The 25,553-nt window shown below is 39.8% G+C and overlaps 1 protein-coding gene across 4 annotated transcripts in view; it reads right to left on the bottom strand.

Annotated features, from left to right (window-relative positions):
* LOC134355025 (zinc finger protein 644-like) overlaps positions 1–22,173 on the bottom strand; it is a 143,859-nt gene extending 121,686 nt beyond the window's left edge. For 2 of the 4 annotated variants that reach the window (XM_063064674.1, XM_063064669.1), the window contains exon 1: positions 21,485–21,652. The gene's annotated coding sequence lies outside the window, so the exon portion shown is untranslated. Of the gene's footprint in view, positions 1–2,652; positions 2,788–21,484; positions 21,653–22,032 lie in introns of those variants that run through there. The other 2 variants (XM_063064672.1, XM_063064670.1) reach the window with 2 other exon arrangements.
* Positions 22,174–25,553: the final 3,380 nt, after the last annotated feature.

Genomic DNA, 25,553 nt, shown 5'->3' with positions numbered 1-25,553 from the left:
TCTCCCTAAGGTTGTGGTTTGCAGGTTCTTATTTTTTGTTTAAAACCAGAAATGTGATACGAGCAGCATCTAGGCCAATCAGACAATCTCTTCCTCAAAGATTTAAATCTTTGCCTCAGTTCACAGAACTAACAGAATCTCAAACAATCCATCCAGTTCAGTGAAAAAGAGGCTTCTCAACTGTGACTCCAAGTCCAAAGCTCAACTTTCAAATAGCATGTATTCTTTTACACTTTAGTTCAAACTGATTTTGTTCTTTAACACATCTGCTCTCCCCACACACCACAGATATTCTTTTCTTGTTCTCTTCATATTCCTAACATCATGTGAGCATTCCCCTTTTCCACTTTCATACTAGTCCACCTGTCCTGTCCCATAAACAGGTTTTCCATTTAAACTGCTAGAAAAAGCTTGTCTGCAAACATGGACAAGTAACAACAGAAGTCAGCTGATTAAGTGAGTGGGCATGTTATCTGCAGACTTTGGGTTTGGGCTTGGAATCAACTGAGCTCATGCTCAGTGTTTCATTGCTTCCCCCCCTGTCATCACATCTGCTGCACCTGACTGCTGATTGACAAAATGGTCACAAAGGTGACATAGCAGGGGCTGCTGTCATCTGTAGAAGTATATGAATAGTTCCTCTTTCAGAAGGAAGAAAGAAACTGGATGAGAAAATGTTTGACATCAATAGCTGCTGGATTGCACCAACACACTTCGTGAAAAGTCACAAAAAGATCAAAATCTTCCAGTCCAAGTTTCAATGAACAGTACTACCAGGTTTGCTTGGAATAGACAATAGATGCAGGAGTAGGCCATTCGGTCCTTCGAGCCAGCACCAGCATTCACTGTGATCATGGCTGATCATCCACAATCAGTATCCAGTTCCTGCCTTATCCCCATAACCTTTGATTCCACTATCTTTAAGAGCTCTATCCATCTCTTTTTTGAAAGCATCCAGAGACTTGGTCTCCACTGACTTCTGGGGCAGAGCATTCCATACATCCACCACTCTCTGGGTGAAAAAGATTTTCCTCAACTCCATTCTAAATGGCCTACCCCTTATTCTTAAACTGTGGCCTCTGGTTCTGGACTCACCCATAGGCAGGAGCATGCTTCCTGCCTGCAGTGTGTCCAATCCCTTAATAATCTTATATGTTTCAATAAGATCCCCTCCCAGCCTTCTAAATTCCAGAGTATACAAGCCCAGTCGCTCCAATCTTTCGACATATGACAGTCCCGCCATCCTGGGAATTAACCTTGTGAACCTACGCTGCACTCCCTCAATAGCAAGAATATCCTTCCTCAAATTTGGAGACCAAAACTGCACACAGTACTCCAGGTGTGGTCTCACCAGGGCCCTGTACAGCTGCAGAAGAACCTCTTTGCTCTTATATTCAGTTCCCCTTGTTATGAAGGCCAGCATGCCATTAGCTTTCTTCACTGCCTGCTGTACTTGCATGCTTGCTTTCAGTGACTGATGTACAAGAACACCTAGATCTCGTTGTACTTCCCCTTTTCCTAACTTGACTCCATTTAGATAATAATCTGCCTTCCTGTTCTTACCACCAAAGTGGATAACCTCACATTTATCCACATTAAACTGCATCTGCCATGCATCTGCCCACTCACCCAGCCTGTCCAAGTCACCCTGCATTCTCATAACATCCTCCTCACATTTCATACTGCCACCCAGCTTTGTGTCATCGGCAAATTTGCTAATGTTACTTTTAATTCCCTCATCTAAATTGTTAATATATATTGTAAACCGCTGTGGTCCCAGCACAGAACCCTGCGGTACCCCACTGGTCACCGCCTGCCATTCCAACAGGGACCTGTTAGACGCTACTCTTTGTTTTCTGTCAGCCAGCCAATTTTCAATCCACGTCAGTACTCTGCCTCCAATACCATGTGCCCTAATTTTGCCCACTAATCTCCTATGTGGGACTTTATCAAAGGCTTTCTGAAAGTCCAGGTACACTACATCCACTGGCTCTCCCTTGTCCATTTTCATAGTTACATCCTCAAAAAATTCCAGAAGATTAGTCAAGCACGATTCCCCCTTCGTAAATCCATGCTGACTCGGACCAATCCTGTTACTGCTATCCAGATGTGTCGTAATTTCATCTTTTACAATTGACTCCAGCATCTTTCCCACCACCGACATCAGGCTAACCGGTCTATAATTCCCTGTTTTCTCTCTTCCTCCCTTCTTGAAGAGAGGGACAACATTAGCCACCTTCCAATCCATAGGAACTGAACCTGAATCTATAGAACATTGGAAAATGATTACCAATGCGTCCATGATTTCTAAAGCCACCACCTTAAGTACCCTGGGATGCAGACCATCAGGTCCCGGGGACTTATCAGCCTTCAGACCCAACAGTCTATCCAACACCATTTCCTGTCTAATATAAATTTCCTTCAGTTCATCCATTACCCTCGGTCTTTTGGCCACTATTATACCTGGGAGATTGTTTGTGTCTTCCCTAGTGAAGACAGATGCAAAGTACCTCACTAAACACTAAAAATTTATTATCTGTTTTAGTTCCCTGTTCTCGAAATGATCAATCTTGTGTTCATGTAGCTGCCAGCATTTACCCTGCATGTATAACCGCAACAGCCAGATCTTAACAAATTCAAAAGGTGTGTTACCACTGAATGAATGGATGCTCCAAAGATGGACAAGGTGGGTTGAAGTAGTGCTCCTGGACAGAAGGCATGTTCTTTGGGCATGGAATCACACAGCCTCTTTCATAGTTCAAAATTCAGGGCTGTATCCAGGCACTCCTGCCAGGAAAATGCAAGTGAGGTCACCATAAAGAAAGCATACAAAATAGGCAATTATCATTAGGCCAGGCAGCATCTTAGGAAGAGGTACAGTCGACGTTTCGGGCTGAGACCCTTCGTCAGGACCAACTGAAAGAAGATATAGTAAGAGATTTGAAAGTGGGAAGGGGAGGGGGAGATCCGAAATGATAGGAGAAGACAGGAGGGGGAGGCATGGAACTAAGAGCTGGAAAGTTGATCGGCTGGAGAAGGGAGAGGATCATGGGATGGGAGGCCGAGGGAGAAAGAAAGGGGTAAAGGAGCCCAGAGGATGGGCAAGGAGTTATAGTGAGAGGAACAGAGGAAGGAAAGACAGAAAAATAATAAATAAATAAATAAATAAATAAATAAATAAATAAAGGATGGGATACGAAGGGGAGGTGGGGCATTAATGGAAGTTAGAGAAGTCAATGTTCATGCCATCAGGTTGGAGATAACCCAGACGGAATATAAGGTGTTATTCTTCCAACCTAACCCCTTCTCTTTCTCCCCAGGCCTCCCATCCCATGATCCTCTCCCTTCTCCAGCCTCGTATCCCTTTTGCCAATCAACTTTCCAGCTCTTAGCTCCATCCCTCCCTCACTTGTCTTCTTCTATCATTTTGTATCTCCCCCTCCCACTTTCAAATCTCTTACTATCTCTTCTTTCAGTTAGTCCTGACGAAGGGTCTCAGCCCGAAATGACGACTATACCTCTTCCTATAGATGCTACCTGGCCTGCTGTGTTCACCAGCAATTTTCGTGTGTGTTGCTTGAATTTCCAGCATCTGCAGATTTCCTCGTGTTGGCAATTATCATTATCTATTTTGCCTTCTTTTATGGACAGAGAAATAAATTAGTTTTCCTTACCTCAACACCGAACATAGAGCAATAAATACACGAATGCTGGAGGAAACAGGAAGGAGGTTGAGTGCCTGCAACCTCCATCATTAAATTAATATTTGAAGACAGTATTTGAAATTCCAGAATGCAGATCTCACTGAAAAGCAGTTGAATGTTGGCTCTTTCAACAACATGGTTTCAAGAGAAACTGATTTAGCAAACCCCCAGTTGGTCTGTGAATAAATTAGGACTATTCTATAGATCAGTGAGATATCACTGCCAATGAATTTTAGATCTTGCACTATTTGTGACAACATTTAGCAGAGTTTTACACTAGAGAAAAAAATGTTCTTGGGCAAATGAGAATCCTGAGAAAAAATGGAAGGTAAATTTCCTGGTAGGCATAAACATGCCTTGAAATATGTGCAAAATTCTGCTATTTTGGGTTAAACTGGTTTTCAACAGCAGAGCATTGGTTTTTTTTTTAAAAAGTTGTGCAAATAAAACTTCTAGGCCAGCATTTCTACACTGTAGTTTACAATAGTCATACTTTATTAATCCCGGGGGAAATTGGTTTTCGTTACAGTTGCTCCATAAATAATAAATAGTAATAGAACCATAAATAGTTAAATAGTAATATGTAAATTATGCCAGTAAATTATGAAATAAGTCCAAGACCAGCCTATTGGCTCAGGATGTCTGACCCTCCAAGGGAGGAGTTGGAAAGTTTGATGGCCACAGGCAGGAATGACTTCCTCTGATGCTCTGTGCTGCATCTCGGTAGAATGAGTCTCTGGCTGAATGTACTCCTATGCCCACCCAGTCCATTATGTAGCGGATGGGAGACATTGACCAAGATGGCATACAACTTAGACAGCATTCTCTTTTCAGACACCACCACGAGAGAGCCCCGTTCCATCCCCACAACATCACTGGCCTTACAAATGAAGCTTTATTTCCCAAGAACACCAGAACCAAACCTTGAGTCAGATTTTCAACTTCAAAAACATGGCCAAATACTTGACTACAAATAACATTGTCAATTGTTTCTTCATTTGACATCAAATGCAACAAATTAATGGGTTTAACGGTACAAATTACAGATGTTTAATGATTGTCATTTAACCAAAAATAATTTTCAATGAAATATTCAGAAATTTCAATTGTTATGCCTATCATTTTTGGTCAATGTGACTGTCACAACATTTTTATTGTGCTAGGATTCATGGAATTTACAGGCTACCTAATCCATAATTACATACAATTGCAAGCCTTAATTTGTTCAGTCAATGGTACTTAAAATTCTAAACAACAGGTTCAAGAATAGTCTATTCCTTATAATCTATGATTTCTTTCTAAATGATAAAGTAGCAAATTAAGAATTTAGTCCTAAACAAAAATGAATAAAAACTGAGATTAGATCAGGGGCCCCCAACCTTTTTTGCAACGCAGACTGGTTTATTATTGACAATATTCTTGCGGACCGGCCGAACCGGGAGGCGGGGGGGGGGGGTAGGGTTGCCAACAGACAAGAGTAGCAGTCAAATACGTTGCGTTTACCCCGAGAAAGACTACAATGACCATGATGCCTTGCGCAGGCACCAGTACGCATGCGTAACTTGCGCATGCATGTACATGCCGATTTTTTTCTACAAATTGTTTTTGGCGATTCTGTTCGGGGGGGGGGGTTATCACAACCGGAATATAAGTGATAAGTGGCTAATACACTCAATTTCGTTTCTAAAAGGATTTATCTAACAAATTTAGTATTGAACACACAGCGCATATCTTCCTCGTATGAATATAGTGATAAGTCAATTATCAGGGAAGGACAGGGGAGCTTGAAGTAAGTGTTGAACAAACTTCCAGTAGAAGTGGTAGAGGCAGGTTCGATATTATCATTTAAAGAAAAATTGGATAGGTATATGGACAGGAAAGGAACGGAGGGTTATGGGCTGAGTGCAGGTCGGTGGGACTAGGTGAGAGTAGCGTTCGGCACGAACTAGGAGGGCCGAGATCGCCTGTTTCTGTGCTGTTATGGTTATATAAGTCACTTATAAGTCAATAGCATCATAACATTTTAAGTAACGTCTGGATATTAAATACACAGCACATATTTTCCCCGTATGAACATATAAAATCATTGCAACACACCAAAATCGCTGAATCAGTGGGAGCCCTGGGCTTGATTCCCTGCAACAAGACAGTCCCATCGAGGTGTGATGGGTGACAGCAACACTCGAAGGGGGTTCCTTATGTCCAGTCTATTCCGCAATTTAGTTTTCATCACATTCATTGCAGAGATATGTTGGAAATGGAAGCAACATTTTTAGTGCTTTCGTGGCTATCTCAGGATATTCAGCATTGCCTTTGATCCAAAATGCCGGCAAAGATGTTATGTGAAACATACTTTTCAGCCCGCCGTCATTTGCAAGGTCGAGGAGTTGATCTCCTTCCCGCGCTAACATGGTTGACGCGCGGGTAATGACCTCGCGTGCGTTCAAATTCAACAGTGGACGTGACAGGGAATGAGGAAAGGTGCAGCTGACTCATATCGCCAAATCATATCGTTTCCTCGCGGCCCGGTAGCACAGGCTTTGTGGCCCGGTGGTTGGGGACCACTGGATTAGATTATCAAAATTAAAGAAAAATTATGCCCAACTCAATGATATCCATTGCATAATTTACATTCACATTTATTTTTCATGGATTTGTCAAATTATTGATTTTTGTGGTTTTATTTTCTATTTTGTTTTATTTTATTATTTCACTCTTCCCAACATTCTTTTGCAGTCTACAGCAGAGTTATTGGCTCAAAATTCTCTACACAACTTTACAGAAACCATTGGGCACTTGAAAATTAGCTAAAAAAGAGAGACACAAGTTTTTGCGTACATTTCTGTGGATCCAGCATTTGAAAAAATTGACCAACTTTTTAGTGAAATTTTAATTTGTTTTAGTGCCTTTCTCCTAGCCTAGAACTACTTGAATTTTTACAATAGAGGTACTCCATTTAAAACTTTCTCAAGTTAGATCTTCAAAGTTAATGGTCTAAGAAAACAACTGTACTCACTTGAATTCACCTAACTTTTATGAACCATTTTTCACCAACAAATAACTCAATATTCCAAGGTCCAATACTCAAACTACATTCTTTTTCCTAAGATCAGTGACCTGCAGCATCAAATAAATCCTCACAGGTGCCCTGCCAATGGAGTTCAGGGACACAGTTACTTTGAGTTTCTGAGCTTCAAAATTATTCTGGGCCACCTGCCATTTTGCACAGCCAGCTGCTCATTGCTGAATTTGGGAATATCATCTGTTACTCCTTCATCAAGTGAACATTTAAAAATAATTGCAAATACTAGAAATATAAAAAAACAGAAAATGCTGAAAATACTCAGCAGTTCAGGCCATATCAGCGGGAAGAGGTTCTGAGGTTGACCTGAAGCATTGACTTTTCCCAAACCTGAGTATTTCCAGCATTTTCTGCTTTTCTCTTACTTCTGGAAGTTACTGGTGCAGCCAGAGCAGGCATTGCATTTTCCCATTTATAGTACAGCATATGAATGCCCACGCTTTAATGCACGCGATAACTGGCCAGTTTGTAGAGATGAAGGATCTGCACGAGCCTGTACACAAAGAACATGCCTCCTGCAGGCACTGTTCTTCAGGAGCCTGTCCAGGGTGCTTTGATCCCAACACTTTAAGCCCTCCCATCAACTCAACATCCTTTCATTAGCTGAAAGAATGCGGCTTGTATCTTTTGCCCCACCCCATTAAAAAGTGGCTGCAAGGTCACACTTGCAATAATAAATCCCAGAAACTGCGAGAACAAGATGAGATAATGGAGAATGCCATGATGATACTGGCATCACACAGGAAAACACAACTGAGCTATTCTGGAATTTTATAAATGAATATCTCAAAGATTTCCACCTCTGTGTCTTCTAAGTACAGTGGCAAACATTGCTGTTTTAATGCTATTGAAAATGTAATAATGCATTTCTCTTCTATCAACTTGATTGTACAGTTGTCGGGATTTGTGATATTGCAATGCTTGTATGGGTCTATCATTTATTTCCCTATATCTTGGATCACTGATCTTAACCTTCAAGGACTTCTATTCATAGACATAAAATGCTTTGCCTTTTTTCTTACAGGTCCTAAATTACCAGCCCAATGAGAAAAAGTTGCATAACACTGACAAAGTGGACTTTGAAATTGCTTGTCCTTCCAGCTGTAATGCAGGCCAAAATTCTTATCAAACTGTGATCAGAGATCCCGTTCTAAGTTTTAGAACGCTGGCATCCTAACAAAATCAATATATTGAATATTAATGTATGATTCCATTCTTTCTACGCATTTCAGGATATAAATTTAATCAGCTATTTCTTATATCCCAGATGTTTAAAATATCTGTGATGTCCCATTCTAACTGTTCATTGTAGGCAGATGAAACTGGAAGGCGGAGGGCTGAAGTACGGAAGTTGATTGGTGAAAGAAATACAGGGCTGGAGGAGGGGGAATCTGAAAGTAGAAGACAGATAGCCATAGAAGAAAGAAAGGGGGAGGAGCACCAGAGGGAGGGAGGTGATAGGCTGGTAAGGAGACAAGATGAGAGGGAAATAGGAAGGGAATGGTGAACGGGGGGGAGGAATTATCAAGAAATCTATGTTCATGTCATCAGGTTGGAAGCTACCCAGACAGAATACAAGATGTTGTTCCTCCAACTTGAGTGTGGCCTCATCGTGACAGTAGAGGCCATTGACTGACACATCGGAATGGGAGTGGGAAGTGGAATTAAAATGGGTGGCCACTGGGATTTCCCGCTTTTTCTGGCAGACAGAGTGTAGGTGTTTGGCAAAGCGGTCTCTGAATCTGCATCAGGTCTCACCGACATACAGGAGGCCTCACCAGGAGCACCGGATAGTGTATGACCCCAAAAGGCTCACAGGTGAAGTGTCGCCTCACCTGGAAGGACTGTTTGGGGCTCTGAATGTAGTGAGGGAGGAGGTGGTGTAGGTGTAAGTCTATAGGGAGTCATCTACCAGATCCGGTGCTCCTAGTATGGCCTCCTGTATATCGATGAGGCACAACGCAGATTGGGAGACCGCTTCGCTGACCACCTACACTCTGTCCACCAAAAAAAAAGCAGGATCTTCCAGTGGCCATCCATTTTAATTCCACTTTTTATTCCAACAGGTCAGTCCATGGCCTCTACTGTCACAATGAGGCCATACTTAGGTTGGAGGAGCAACATCTCATATTTCATCTGGGTAGCCTCCAACCTGATGACATGAACATCAATTTCTCAAACTTCACCATTCCCGTGTATCTCTCACCTAATCTCCCTACCAGCCTATCACCTCCCTCCCTTTGGTGCTCCTCCTCCTTTTCTTTCTTCCATCGCCTTCTGTCCTCTCCTTTCAGATTCCCTCTTCTACAGCCCTATATCTCATCAATTAAATTCCCAACTCTTAACTTCACCCCTCCCGGCTTCACCTATCACCTTATGGTTCTTTCTCCCCCACGATCTTCATTTTCTTGTTCAGACTCCTCATCATTTTTCCAGTCCTAAAGAAGGGCCTCGGCCCAAAATGTTGACTATACTCTTTGCCATAGATACTGCCTGACCTGCTGAGTTCCTCCAGCATTTTGTGCGTGTTGCTTGGATTTCCAGCATCTGCAGATTTTCTCTTGTTAGCGAAGATGGATACATCAGGATGTTCTTCATTAACCATAGCTCAGCATTCAATACTATAATCCACTCAAAACTAGTTAATAAGCTGCAAGACCTAGGCCTCAAACACCTCCTTGTGGAACTGAATCCTCGATTTCCTCACTTGCAGACCCCAGTCAGTTTGGAATGGTAACAACATCTCCTCCAATCTCCATCAACACAGGTGCACCACAAGGCTGTGTGCTTTAACCCCCTGTTCTACTTGCTTTACACTTATGACTGTGAGGCCAAGCACAGCTCCAATGCCATACTTAAGTTTGCTGACAACACCACAGTCATGAATGTCTGAATCAAAGGTGAAGATGAAAGAGCATACAGGTCAGAGAATGTAAGTCTGGCTGAGTGGTGGCACAACAACCTCTTACTCAATGTCAGCAAGACCAAGGAGCTGATTATTGACTTCAGGAGGAAACTGGAGGTCCGTGAGCCAGTCATCATTGGGGGAATCAGAAGTGGAGAGGCTCAGCAACTTAATTCCTTGGTGTTATCATTTCAGAGGACCCATCCTAGGTTCAGCACGCAAGTCCAATTACGAAGAAAGCACAGTGGCACCACTACTTCCTTAAAAGATGGCGAATATTCAGCATGACATCTAAAACTTTGACGAACTTCCATAGATGTGTGATGCAGGCAGTACATTGATTGGCTGCATCACAACCTGGTATGCCCTTGAAAAGTAGTCGATATGGCCCATTCCATCTCGGGAAAAGCCCTCCCCACCACTGAGCACATCTACACAGAGCACTATCACCTAAGCAACATCCATGATCAAGGGACCTCACCATCCAGACCATGCTTTCTTCTCACTGCTGCCATCAGGAACGTGGTACAAGAATCTGAGGATCTGCACCACCAGGTTCAAGAACAGTTATTACCATCAGGCTCCTGAACCAGAGGGGATAACTTCACTCACCCAATCACTGAACTGTTCCCACTGAATTGGACTCACTTTCAAGGACTCTTCATCTTAAGCTCTTAATAATAACAATATTAATAAGTGCTAAATATAATTATTACATTTTCCTCTTTTCCTATTTGCATTGTTTTGCACATTGGTTGACATCTGTTCTGTTGGGTATGGTCTTTCATTGATTCTATTGTGTTCCTTGTATTTACTGTGATTGCCTGCAAGAAACTGAATCTCAGGATTGTATATAGTGACATATATGTAATTAAATAATAAATTTACTTTGAAATTGTACTTTTTGTTAAGAACTCACTGAATCTGCCCCACAAAGCAGACACCAATCCATGTTTCCCCCTCCCTGAACATTCCTGATCTACATATAAAAGGCAAATTTCACTATAACCCTCTCTGGCCTGGAGCTAGATAGCAATGGCTTGACAATGAGAAGACATAATTCCCCATTATGCAGGCTGAGAATCCTTACTAAACAGAATTTAATCTCCCAGTCCCAAGTCCCCTTCTGACCTGGTGAAAACCCCAATATAATTCAGATAAATAGCAAAAACTTGCCTCATTCTTCAAGTCCAGAACTTGCTTCACTTCAAACAGCAAAACAAATGCCAATATTGCAAAGTTAATAAGTAATTTAGGATAAGTAGAATGAAATTGAGTTGGCTCAAGCCAAGTGAAGGAGATTCCTATATTAAAAAAAAAGACAAGGCTGCCAATGTACGTTTGCCTGGATATCCAACAGCACAAAAGGTAGCAAACGACAAAAACGGGAAGCTTTTATCGGACACCAGAAGCTTAATACTCTCTGCATTCATCCAGGCTTCCCTCAGTATTGAGGGTGAAATTAAAGAGAAATTTGAAAAAATGAAGGCATAAAAATACTGACAGGTAAAAATCTAAGAAAATCCGAGGAGCTTGGAATTACAAAACCTAAAAGCAAGGAAAAGCAGAACTTATTAGTAAGTTTAAAAGTCAACCTTTTTAAGGAAACAGGAGATATGGGGTTGGGTTCTCAACAGATAGGTTGCAGCTGTCTTTACAATGCCAACGTTACAATTATGGAGGAAGTGAAATACTGGATGAGATAAGATAGGAAATATCAAGCAATTTAGCATCTTTAAAATTAGATAAACCACCAGTCATGAATGAAGTATTCTAGGCTGTTTAAAAAGAGCAAGGGAGGAAATGCAAAATGATCTGACTGTTATTTATTCTATCTGGCTTCAGGAATGCTGGAGGGGGAATGTTTAAAAAGGGAGGAAGAGGTAAACTAAGTAATTACAGGCAAACTACTTAGCTTCAGTGATGGGAAAATTAGTGAAAACAATTCCAAGGATAATATAAACCATTAGTTGAAAAGACACTGATTAATCATGGATAGCCAGAAAGGCTTTGTTCAGGTTATATCACTTAACTCAATTGAAAAGAAAGGTTAATACAGCCAATGCAAATGATACAATCAACATGGATTTTAGCAAAGTTTTTCACATGGTCTCATGTGATCAATCGGTCAAAAAATAGAACCTGCAAATTCCGGGAAAGTGGGAATTAGGATCCAAGGCTGGCAGGAAATAGAGGCTCTGTGTGGTGAATGTTTCTGAGTCTAGATCACTATTACTAGTGGGTTTCCAAGGTTCAATACATGATTCCTTGGCCATACATTAGTGATTGAAACTTAAATGTGTGGGGGAATGATGAAGAAGTTCACAGAAGATAAATAAAACTGATCATGCCGTTGACAGGGAAGAAGAAAGATTTCAAAGCTAGCTTAAAAATTACTGAACTGCTTTTTGATTTACTGTTTTGGAGATTTCTTCAATATGATTAGCTGTGAAACCTGCTTTGTAACATTCCTGTACTGAATGAGAGATTCCATAAAGCCAATCCTGACAGCAATGAAAGAAGCAATCCATGTCATATTGGTTCTAGAGATTTGAGGTAGTTTTACTTTGAGGCCGTAATGGATACTACCAATTCACTTTAAGCCCTTCTATAAAGGCTTGTATTTTCAAACTTGATATCATACTGCCTATGAATTTCATGATAGATCTTGAATCTTTTTGGTGTGTGTCTTACAATACTTTCCTTTAGAAGAGGCTGGTAGTATTCCTTTTCCCCCCAAATTTATCATGTATTTAGTCAATATGCTGGAAATATCAGATGAAACCCAGGCAAAATCGATTTTAATAGGTTTTTAATTATCTCATTTCTTGTTTCCTTAATTTTGTTTGCATTTTGCCCACAAAACAACAAAGACAATAGTTCAACAAGCTGTACAGATGAAGGGAAACGGTTAGGGGGATCTGCAAAGCAATCCGATCCTTTGATGAATCATTCTGAGATTACTTCCCAATCAGGTCAAAAGCAGAGTACAGGATTACCAGCATGAAGCAGTGGCTACTAACACCCGCCTCCCTCCCCATCCCCACACAATCACCCCAGCAGATTGATACTAAGGGAGGGCACATGATATGAAGGATTTACAGAGGATTTAAGGAGACATTCTTCCATATCCAAATCAAGCTGCTATTGTGGGCAAGGGTAATTCTTATTCAAATATAAAATGATATACGTTATGCCAAACAAGGCCTCAGGTATTCCCAAGAATATTAGAAATAAGTATTTTTGAAGTATAGTCACTGCTATAATATAGGAAATACAGCACCAACTGATGAGCACAGCAAAATCTCACTGAAAACAATGTAATAATAACCCAACACTTTTGTTTGGTATTTATCAAGTGGGCATAATGTATTTAAACTATGAGTTGTAACTCTCAGAATTAGAGAGGGCAGTACAAAAGGTTAAGGCAAAAAAAACAAATTCACTTGAGTGATGACTTCCTCATAATGAATCACTCTGTAGCTCGAATCTCTGAACGCTTACAACAGTGCCATAAACTGCTGACTGTCTTCTGTAAAACATTATAAAATTATAGATGTATCTTTAAATTATAAACATTGAGTGATACTAAGAGAAATGTTTACACTACATAGTTATTTCCATAAGTCAATGACTGTGTGGAATATTCAAGAAGCTCATCTCCAATGGAATCTAATGGAAAGCTATTATTTTCCAAATTTATGTTGATTCTGTGATAATCATTTCACTGTGACTGAAGCATTCAGGACTAGATGGGATCCTCAATGCTGTTAGCAAGTGAGACTAGATTTGCACACCTTGGAATAAAGAAATGGGAAAGAACAGACTCCTCGGCCTGCCATGTCTGCACCAACCAAGATACCCATTTAACTAATCCCATCTTCCTGTATATGGTCCACATCCTTCTATTCCTAGTCTGTTCATGCATTTGTCTAACTGACTCTTAAGCATTACTATAGTATCTGCTTCTTCCAGACCCCACCCTCCCCAACAGTGTCTTCTGAGTAAAAAAAGAACTTACTTTGTGGATCAATTTTCGTATTTCCCTTTCTCCCCTTAAAGTAGTTACCTCTAGTAACTGACAATGCCACCCTGGGGAAAAGACTATCTGCATCTCTCATGATTTTATATATTTCTATCAAGTCAACCCTTAGCCTCCAGAGCTCCATAAAAAATATTCCACAGTTGTCCAACCTCTCCTTATAACTCATACACTCCAATCCAAGCAGTCATCCTACAGTCAGAACTACACACAGTACACCCAATATAGTCTACGGTTTTATAAAGCTGCAATACGACTTGTAAACTTTTATTCTACATTCAATAAAGAAGATATCCACTGTCATGCTACATGGGATAAATTCTGAGCTGGACATCCACGAGGCCCAAAGCATCATCAGAAGCCACAGGGTTGAACTCTATCACAATCTGCAAAAAAACACAGCCCAGTATATCCCTCACTTGATTACTATCCATGGCTCAATCAGAGCAGAACAGCATCCCAGAAACAGGACATCCTAACAGAGGTGTCATCCAGAAAAAGTAACAAAGCTCTGGAAGAATATTGGACAATCTCAATTTATAATCCTCCCATATCCATTTGTGTATGGTGATGGGCCAATTAAGCAATTACAAAGATGAGACACCCCAACTCTATTTTAAATACTGGCCAAGCATTTAAATTAATAAACTGACAGGGCATAGCTTGTGAGCATCCTTGGTCAAAAGTTTGTTGCTAAGACACCTCAATCTTCCCCAGGAGGTCCTCATAAATTTAATTCAATCTACAATATCTAAAAATGACTACCAAATGGATAAAACAAAAACTAAGCCCTTACATCATTCTTTCCCTGATACTGTTGATGTATTCCAGAAATAGTTGTGCCTCTAGCAAAAATATTCTAGTTGAGCTACACATACAGAATCTACTCAGCAAACAGAAAAAAATTATCCAGACAGGATCCACCACACAAAATCCAATCTTGCTCATTTCTGATCCACCACCCTCTGTAAATTCGGTGTCATCATCTGCATACTCACCAATAACCAACCTCTCTGGTGCTCAGTTTGGGTTCCCTCAGGCATTCCATCACAGAGACATACAGCTCAGAAACAGGCCATTCACTTAACTGGTCCAGACCAACCAAGAATGCCCCATCCAGGTTAGTCCCATCCCATTTGCCAATGTTTGGCCCATAACCTTCTAAACCTTTCCATTCATATATGTATCCAAGAGTCTTTCAAAAGTTGTACAGGATGAGATCTCCTTCTAGCCTTGATTCAAATATACAGTGGATTCCAGTTAATTGGGCCATCGGCTAAACGGGGTAGCCACTTATTTGTGACAACTATTAAAGAACAAAAACTAATCAAGAAAATAGCCAGGATTCCCTTGATGTATTTAGGACACTATGCCACTTAATCCCGACAGGAGACTATTGCTGAACAGTTTCTAACTCTCGTCAGTCATGTGAACTTGTGTGGCCGTTAGACCCTACACCCAGGTTAGAACAAAGTTTTTAAATAGCATCAGTTGTGTGTGTTTGAGATCAAAAAGCAGTGATTTTTGTCACTGGTAGAGGCAAGAAATAACAATAAGACAATTTCGAAGTATTTTGCTCACTGGGTTTCAAGCATTTAGGTTTGGAGATGCCAGAAATGACCAGGAGTGAAAATGAAACTATTTAATTATTTCAAATTAGGATCTATGAAAAATTTGAAGGTATTGACAATCATCTCAAATATTACAATGAAAATGAAGATTTGGAGGATGCAACCGTCAATGAAGGTAGACTATTATCTATACTAGGTGTCTGTGTTGATTTTGTTCACTTACAGTCAATGAAAAGATGTGCCACCATACACTGAATAGTCATAGTCATACTTTATTGATCCCGGGGGAAATTGGTTTTTGTTACAGTTGCACCATAAATAATAAATAGTAATAGAGCCATAAATAGTTAAATAGTAGTATGTAAATTATGCCAGTAAATTATGAAGTAAGTCCAGGACCAGCCTATTGGCTCAATGAATTCCTCCGTTGATAACTAATAGGAACTAACACACGGTTTTACTAATATATAATACTAATTAATAATAATACATAATACTAATTAATAATAATACATAATAAAAGGTACTCAAGTTTTTTTTTTAAAATACCTTAACTATTTCCATGAAACTTTGGCTAACTGTATCAGCCACGTAATTAGGCCAAAATGTACTGGTCCCAATGTGTGCCAACTAATCAGAATCCACTGTATCGACAAAACTGTTGGAACTTCAGAGGCAAGACAACATTGAGCACACTCCATAGGAAATGCAAGGGTCCACTCCGCCCTGTGAGCTTGTTGTTACATTCAATAAGATCATGGCCAACCCAATTCCTCAATATCTTACATCTTCAAAAGTCTATCAACCTTCAGCTATAACTTGGACCACACTAGGCAACTGAAGCTTAAAACAGTTATGAATTGATAAAATGTTAAAGGTAGAATGATGAAAGCCATTATAAAAGATGCAGGTTCTAATAATGGTGCAAGAAGAGAAATACCTGGATGACAAACCTTTGAAGGTACTAAAACAATTCGAGAAAGCTTTGTAAATTGGCTACAGGATTCTGGGTGTTGCTTTGCAACTGTGTCAAAAAACAAGGAAATAATGTTGAACTTTTGTTAAAACAAAAGATTGGCAGCAACCAGAGGATTACATCCAGTTCTGTTCACAGTATTGTAGGATAGATCTGAAAACCATATGGATATCCAAAGAAAAAAAAGATTCAGTGCAATCGTCTCAAGGACAAGAGACCTCAATTATATGGACGAAACTTCAGAAAGTTGAACAACAATTTGTACAACCAGGAGTTCAGTCAAGGTGAATGAAGAGTAGTTGTTTCTGTTAATGGCAGAATCAAAAAGCAAAGAACATTAAGTTGATTAGTTGTGAGGAGAAAAAAAATCTTCCAAGTACAAGTACTTAAAATTTGGAATTTAATGCCTAATATGCATATTCAACAATTATTTTCTAAAGGGGAGTGGATAAATTTTCTTGAAGTACATACATGTCACCATATACAACTCTGTGATTCATTTTCTTGCAGGCATACTCAGCAAATCCATAGAATAGTAACTATAATAGGATCAACGAAAAATCAACCGGAGTGCAGAAGACAACAAACTGTGCAAATGCAAATATAAATAAATAACGAGAATATAAGATTATGAGATAAAGCGTCCTTAAAAGTGAGATCATTTGTTGTAGGAACATTTCAATGATGGGGCAAGTGAGTGGAGTTATCCACTTTCATTCAAGAGCCTGATGTTTGAAGGGTAGAAACTATTCTTAAACCTGGTGGTGCGAGTCCTGAGACTCTTGTACCTTCTACCTGATGGTAGCAGCAAGAAGCAAACATAACCTAGTTAGTGGGGATCTCCAATGATGGATGCAGCTTTCCTATGATAGCATTTCATTCAGGTGTGCCCAATGGTGTGGGAGGGCTTTACCGGTGAAATACTGGGCCAAACCCACTACTTTTTGTAGAACAGTCAAAAATTTGTCTTGAATATCGCTCATACAGTTCAATTCATTACAACAGTGCATTGAGGAAGTACAAGGTGAAATACCAGGGTGCAGAATAGAGTGTTTCAGTTACAGAGAAAGTTCAGCATAGATAGACAATAAGGTACAAGGCTACAACGTAGATAATAAGCTATACTGTGAGCTCAAGAGTTCTCTACTAATGGGTTATGAACTGTCCTTGAGCCTGATAACATGTGCTTTCAAGCTTTCGTATCTCCTTGGGGGGGGGAGTAAAGAGAGAGAAGAGAATGTCCAGGGTAGGTGGGGTCTTTGGTTATGTTGGCTGCTTTGCTGAGGCAGTGAGAAAAATACAGTCCATGGAGGAAAGGCTAATTTCTGTGATGTGCTAAATTAGCTCCACAACTCTATAGTTTCTTGCAGTTACAAGCAAAACAGTTTCCATACCAAGCATTAATACATTCAGATAGAATCCTTTCTATAGTACAGCGATAGAAATTGGATAGGGTCAAAGGCGACATGGCAAATTTGTTCAGCCTCCACTGAGGAAGTAGAGGCTTACCTTGTGATGAAGGGGATAAGAGAGCCCACTGAATGTTCTGCAGAGATTTGGCACAAACCTGACAGCTGACAAACTGGCTTAAGTGTTTTAACAACTCTGATGTTAAAAATACTCAACAATGGAGCCTCCACAGGATACAGAATGCTATTAAGATTCATAACATTCAAACATAAAAATTTTGTGCCTTAGCCCTGAAAGACTGACCTTTTATCACGACAAAAAAAAAACCCTGGTTCTATATTTTCAAGCCAAGGGGAAAACACTCAGCATCTGTCAGTCCCCCACAGATCCTCATCTTTCAATGAGATCATTTTTCATATAAACTTAAGAATAGACCCATCCTACTCAATGGTTTCCACAAAGGAAGCAACTCTTTCATCAGTTATTACAATAGTATCCAAGTAGAGTATCTAATGGAAACATATTGATTCATGAGAGTAAAAGTACATAGTATCTTGAAAAATTAGTTATTTTCCCTATATTGCAACCCTTTAGCAATGTAGATGACTGACGTACAGCAATTGACAAAAGATTTTCTGATAGCATGTCCCACAATCTAAGACAAGGGCAACAAGCACCATGGAATGTCATGACTTCAAATTTCAACTCCATACTACACAGTATCGCAAAATGGGAGGGTAGCGCCATTCCTGAGTCATTATTGGGTTTAAAGCTTTTAGTTCTCTCGTAGCTCTCCAGCAGTACCCTTCATGGTCATAGGACAGCAGTTTGAGATAATGATGCATTGCCTTTTCAAAGTTAATTATGGATGTGTAATAAATGCTGGTATACATTTGATACTGAAAAATGAGTGGTGACCACTGGTCTCCTCAGATATAAAGAAAAGCAATCAACTACAGAGAACACTGGTGATGCCAACAGGCTCAATAAACTGATTAGAAAGGCTGACTCTGTTATAGGAGTTAAACTGGACACACTGGACACTGTGGTAGAACAGAGGACCCTATGGAAAATCAGACAACTCTGGATAATATTTCTCGCCCTCTGCATGCCACCTTGGCTGAACAGAGGAGCACCTTTAGTAGACTAAGACAACTGCGCTGCTCCAAAGAGCACTATACGAGGTCATTTTTACCCTTGGCAATAATGCGTCAACCTATTGCCCGGGAAGGGATAACCCCCTCCTGTTAAGACTGTTTGAGGTAACTTATTTTTTTATTCTTTCTACTCCTCTTCCAATATTTGTATATCCTTCGGGATCAATAAAGTATCTATCTACCCAGAAAAATCTAATTATCTTTATCATGTACAGTTTCATCATGTTTGCAATAAATTGGAATGTTTATTCAAGAACACCAAAATCAGCATACATGTATTTACGGATGTGACAATAAACTTGATTTTGATTATCCATGAAATTCAAAACATTATATGTAAAGTAAAGGTAAGGATGAAACAGCTAATAGAGTGTATACAGCTTTTTTCTCCAACATATTAATAGATCCCATAGGGGAAAGGAACCATCTTATTTCCATTCCTATTCACCTGAGTAGCTTGTTTAAACGTAGAGCCAAAATATACCAAATATTTTCCAAATTAATTTCTAAAACATTCAAATTTCAAATACTACATTCAAATATTATACTCAAATTCCAGCAATTTGAATATAAAAAGCATTTTTGAATTACTGTTTTATAATGTCATTGATTTAAAAAATAATTCATAGATCACGTTCAAAAAAACCTTCCCAACTTTAAAAAAAGAAAGTGACTGGATAAACAATGCACCAATTCCAAAGAACATAGGATATAGCAACAGAATTAGGCTATTGGCCCATTGAGTCTGCTCTGCCATTTCATCACAGCTGATCCAATTTTCCTTTCAGCCCCAATCTCCTGCCTTCCCCCGTATCCCTTCATGTCCTGAACCAATCAAGAATCGTTTTGTTCTGATCAAAAAAAGATGAAACTTTTGATGAAAAGTGCAACAAATCTTTGCTGCTCTCTGTCAGTTAACTGATGCGAATTGACAGTTTTGAACTATGCTAACAAATCAGTTTAAATACATAGTGGTGACTGTCATGTGATATTTCTGAGTGCATCAAAATAATCCATCTTCTATCAGTAAAATTAAGTTTTTAAACAAAATTTTAAATGACAAAATATTTGCTAAATCTTCAACAAAAACTGCCAATCTTCACAACACCTTTATTTGAAGGCCAACATTACACCTAGGCCGCAAAAACATTGTAAATATTTGAAATATGAAAGCAACTATGACAGTTGTGTCAACTATAAACGGACTGATAAGGAAAGAGCTAAGCATTCCATATGTTACAAGCTCCCCCACATCTATGAAGTCTTACACTGTGAAATGAAATTCAACTTAAATCTAAGAAGATGCAGAGCACAACAATGAAACCATGAAAACCACATGCTTTTATAATGTACATCCAGAAAAGCCAGGATGGCTATCACCCTCAGCAGTCAATAAGATAAAATAATGCAACTCAAGCACCATTTATGGAACCCTACTATGTACAAACTGGACATAGTTTGTGGCCACAAAAATAACTGATACAATTCAAAGCAGTTCTTTAGCCATAGAGTACACTTCATACTACCAATCCCCAATTGAGATAATTTTAGACCCAATATTAACTAGGGTGTACTTAAGATCAGGCAGGAAAAAAAGACATGTTACCAATTTTTAAAAACTAAGACAATGAACTACTATACCTTTGCATATCTAAACTAAGGTAACATCACAATTAAAACTTGAAATTTACATTGTTATACAGCAGTGAACTTTTAACCACCTCACATTTTAAAAATTGAATTATAAACCGTTACCTATCAAAAGCACCCAAAAGTCATGTTTGAAAAATTTACAGCTTGCAAAAGTTGTGCAAACATTTAAAACACAAACTTGGGCAGCAATACTTCATTTTATCTACATCTAATTTACTTTCTGACCCTCCTAACAGTCATTATCCTATTGCAGTATTTAAAAAACATGCACTGGAATCCAAAGGTTAATACTGTGTACAGGTATATCATTGGCCTTGATGGTATTCTTTGGTAACAAAAACATCTAACAACAAGCAAATTAAATGTTAGTATTAGCATACGTGGGACATATTTCAAGACTAGCAATCCAAGTTGAAGGGGATGGAATAGAAGGCTGCAAAGAACAAACCCTTTTAATTCCTTCAACATTTTCCCAATGTTTCTCCCGTTTTGCCCAGAATCAAAGAATGATTTTACTTTGCGTGCGAGTGCATGGAGTTGCAGAACCAACTCGAAAAGAAAGCATTTAATGCCTTTAGGCTCAAAATTTGAAACAAAAAGGTTTAAAAGCTAACTTTTTTATTATTTATTTTGCCTTTTGGGGGTTGGCAATAACCCCTCGAATTGGTCCGGAATGTCATGTTGGCGTGGCAAGAAAGACATGGAAGCGGTGTGTGTGTGTGTGCCCCATGCCGCCAGGCTTGTGTCAGCATGAACATGTCACGCTACCGTGTTCGCTGCTCCCAAACGCCACAATCCAACCAAGAAGCTGGGCAAGGCGGAGGGGAGGGGGGGAGGAGGGAGGCTGGCACACGAAACATGTAATTCAAAAAAAACATCCAAACGGAACAACCACCGTCAAACCCGAGCGCCAAGCGAGCCGCTGAGTTCCGGCGGCACGAAAGTTTTGTTGTTTTCTTCTTAAAGAAGAAAAGGGGCACGTACCTTTGGCACGAGGGAAGGTGCGCGAAGCGGCCGGGCTGCCTGTGTATGTTGTTTTATTATTGTCAGCGCTCGTCCTCCATCCATTCCAGCGCCGCCATTTTGCTTTACTATTGTGCGAAGATGGCGGCAGGAGGGAGGGAAGGAGAGATGGCGCTGGGAAAAGCCCGAGCCCTCCCCCTTCCCTTTCCCCACCCCCTCATAGCCCGGCCGGAGCCAAGCCCAAGCTGTCTTCTGTAACGCAACTATTTTGGAAGAGAGGAAGCTACCAAAAAAAGATCAAGTAAGGTGTTTGGGTTCCCCCCCTCCCCCCGGTGGCAACGGCTGCCGAGGCGAAAGCTTTGTCCGGCAGCTGTGCGTGGTGTGGCGGAACTGGAGCTCTTCGCCGGGCAGCTGCAGCTCGGTGGCTCTGCGCTGGTTGGAGTGGCAGCTGCGGCAACCGTAGGGATAGTAGCCACGCAAATGGTGATGGGCTTCCTGGCCAAGCGTTGGCACGGCTCTTCTTCCCTTTCCACGCGCAAACATACATCCGAAATTACATATGATCCTACCCTTTTTTTTCTGGCAGCATTGGGTGAACTTCACCGCAGCATTAAAAGCAGGCAGGTGTTAAAGAGAAACGCGTCAAGACCAAGGAAACTCGACGCTTCTTTCACCCCACTCCAAGAGAGCAATAATTCTTGGCTGTTGGGCCAGCTTTTCAGCCCAATATACTCCCACCCCCTAATGAGACGTTGGGAAGCCATAGCCCTCGGGGAATGAGGCCAGCCAAATAAAATTAGTTTTATTTGGAGAAAATAATTAAACATCCAGATGAGAAATCTCCAATAGCAAAGCAATCCTACATTATTTTTCTATACATGGCATATATACATAGTATATATGAAAACAAATTGTAACATCCACATTTATAATAAATAACCTGCAAGCATATTTTGTAATTAAACTATTGTAAATAAATTATGAAGTAATACACAAGAAAATATTGACTGGGGTAGTAATCTCTGCCTTTATTTGGAGAACAACTGTTTGTGCTAGGTAGCATATTAAAAGAAATTATTGACAATTCAACTGCTTATATACAATGTAGGCTTAATTACCTTCAAACAACTTTTATCTTTCATCATACTTATGGAAGCTTAAATTCCAACAAATTAACCAATGTTGATATGTTTTCAGGCACCTGATCTCTATCTCTCTGAAATCAAATGGTTACTTTTTAGCTCTTTATGTATTTCACATAGTACACAAGATACTTAAGAAACTATTGCTTGTTTTACAGAAAATAAATAGATTGTATTTATGTTATATAATAGAAACAATATAATTCAACAGGTCACTTCACAGACATTCATTAAGCTGCATGTCAGCATAATGTTTTACAGCGCCAGCTTTCGGTGTTCAATTCCTGCTGCTGTCTGTAAGGAGTTTATACGTTCTCTACGTGACTGAGTGGATTTCCTCTGGGCGCTCTGGTTTACTCTTGCATTCCAAGGATGTTCGGATTAGGGTTTGTAATTTGTGACCATGCTATCTATGTTGGTTGGTATCAACCACCTGCAGGAGTTCCTTGCACTGTGTTGGTTGTTGATGCAAACAATACCTTTCCCTGTATGTTTCAGTGTTTCGATGTACATGTGACAAACAAAGCTAATCTTTATCTCTGACCAATTAAAGACGTTTTAAGTTTCTGATGGAAAATGACCAAAGTTAAATTAAGAAAACCTTTGCTAAGATTTATCCAAAGGTTAACAGCAAAGAGAATCAGAACCAGATGTAATAAAGCAATAAATATTTAGTTTTTATTAAGAATCAGATGAGTGTGAAAATTGCTTTGGACCACTGAAACAAGACACAAGGGCAGATACAAAGTATAACAGAGATGTTACCTGAGTATGTTGCACCTTTATTTAGCATGTTTGACCAGCAAAAGTTAATGATGCCAACAGTAAATATGTTTATATTACTTAAAAGATATAGACATGTTGGTTTTTGAGGGAAAGGTTCTTGGGAATGCAGATTATACCAAGGACACATCACATTAAGAACATTAGGCCATGCTCGACTACTAAGTACAGAGCCAAATACTTGGGTTTGTGACTTACAAATATTTGGTCTCGTGGCTGACCTACTTTGTCCACTTTCCTGCGTGATCATCTCTTGATTACTGTAATGTTCCTAAATCATTCAACCACAATGTTGAATTAACTCAGTGACTGAGAATTTACACCACTCTAGGCTGGAGAAATCCACACAATCACAACCCACTCAGTAATAGATATTCCGTCAATTAAAAAAAAACTACCCCCATTTGTTTGAAGCTATCCAACTTGAGAAACTTCCAACACTTCTCTGGATCTTGAACCTGAAGAGTTCTTTAGCATAGATCTGTAAAGGTTCTTGGTCAATCACTTGATGCAATTGCAAGAGCTGACTTGGTGCATTTCCAGGGTAATGCATAACAGAAGAAAGCAATCTCTTTTGTACTTGTGATCTCAGTGAAAATATTATTCCACTTTTAATCACCTTGCACAGTCTTAAACCTCTGGAAATGTGTGAGGTTTCCTTTGTGTAAAGTTAGGTAAAGTTAGGCATGCAATGAAGCTTTTAGGTAGGAGCAAGGGAAAGGCTAGGCTATCAGAGATGGGTTTCATGTGAAGGCAACAGGAGACGGCAAGGCAAAAGCAAAATACTGTGGATGCATGAAATCTGAATCTAAAACAGAAAAGGCTGAAAATACTTGTGTAGCATCTTTAGAAAAAGAAAACTTTAACATTTTAGATCATTCGCTGTTCATCAGTACTGTAAGAACATTGCGATCCAGCACGAGGAGTGAAAGATGGAGGAACCAAACAATCAAAATGGAAGCTCTTTCTCAGTTCCAGTGAAAGGTTCCCGGTATTAAGCATTAATTTTCCTCTTTCCACAGATGGGGCCTGCCTGACCTGCTGAGTTTATCAAGCATTTTCTCTTGATGAATGAAATGACTTGATAGTATGGAAGATGAGTGGTTAATAAAAATATGTTGTACAAGGTAAAAGGACACAGTAATAGGACATACAGAGCAGTAAAAAATGATTCTTAAATGACATCAGCAGAACTATTACTAATATATGTGCTGTTAAGACAATGTAAGTAGGATTTACTATATGAAGCAGTTGAAGTCAACATTTAGTAGGAAAACGCCTAATCAAAAATGATTAGGTTGAAATTAGTTTGAAATGGAAAATAAAGCAGCAGTGATTTGAATGGTAGAACAAACTCAATGGGCCGGATGGCCTAATTAGGTTCCAATGTCTTATGGCTTATTAAACATGGTTAAGAATCAAATTTGGAATGGTTTGGAGATTTGAACTAGAAAGATCGTGGAAACTCAGAATAATACTTCAGTAGTTTCAGAAAATCAATTAACCCATCATTGGTTGCCATGAGCAGAGGATAGTGTATTGCTTCAGATAACAGAGTGAACAGAAGGAAGGATCAGGTTCATATTTTAACATGAGAACTGTATTTGGGGCTCTGAATAGTGAAATAGGAGACACAAGTGAACCTAGCAATAGAAGTAGTCCATTTAGTTTCTCAAGTCTATTCTTCCTTTTAGAGCGTGAAGAGGTTAAGTGATAATTTGGCTACCATAGCAAGAAGTTTTGAGTACAGAAGCAAGGATTATCATACTACAATTTTACAGCCCTTGTTGAGACTGTGCATGGATATTGTTTGGAATTTTAGACTCAGCTAGGAAAAGGTACACTTGCCATGGAGACAACAGGAATTCTGCAGATGCTGGAAATTCAAGCAACATACATCAAAGTTGCTGGTGAACGCAGCAGGCCAAGCAGCATCTATAGGAAGAGGCGCAGTCGACGTTTCAGGCCGAGACCCTTCGTCAGGACTAACTAAAGGAAGAGTGAGTAAGGGATTTGAAAGCTGGAGGGGGAGGGGGAGATGCAGAATGATAGGAGAAGACAGGAGGAGGAGGGATAGAGCCGAGAGCTGGACAGGTGATAGGCAAAAGGGGATACGAGAGGATCATGGGACAGGAGGTCCGGGAAGAAAGACGGGGAGGGGTGAC

The sequence above is a fragment of the Mobula hypostoma genome, chromosome 12 (assembly GCF_963921235.1).
Source record: "Mobula hypostoma chromosome 12, sMobHyp1.1, whole genome shotgun sequence".
NCBI lineage: Eukaryota > Metazoa > Chordata > Chondrichthyes > Myliobatiformes > Myliobatidae > Mobula > Mobula hypostoma.
Note: the sequence above shows the minus strand (reverse complement) of the source record. Positions and strands in the feature narration are given on the sequence as shown.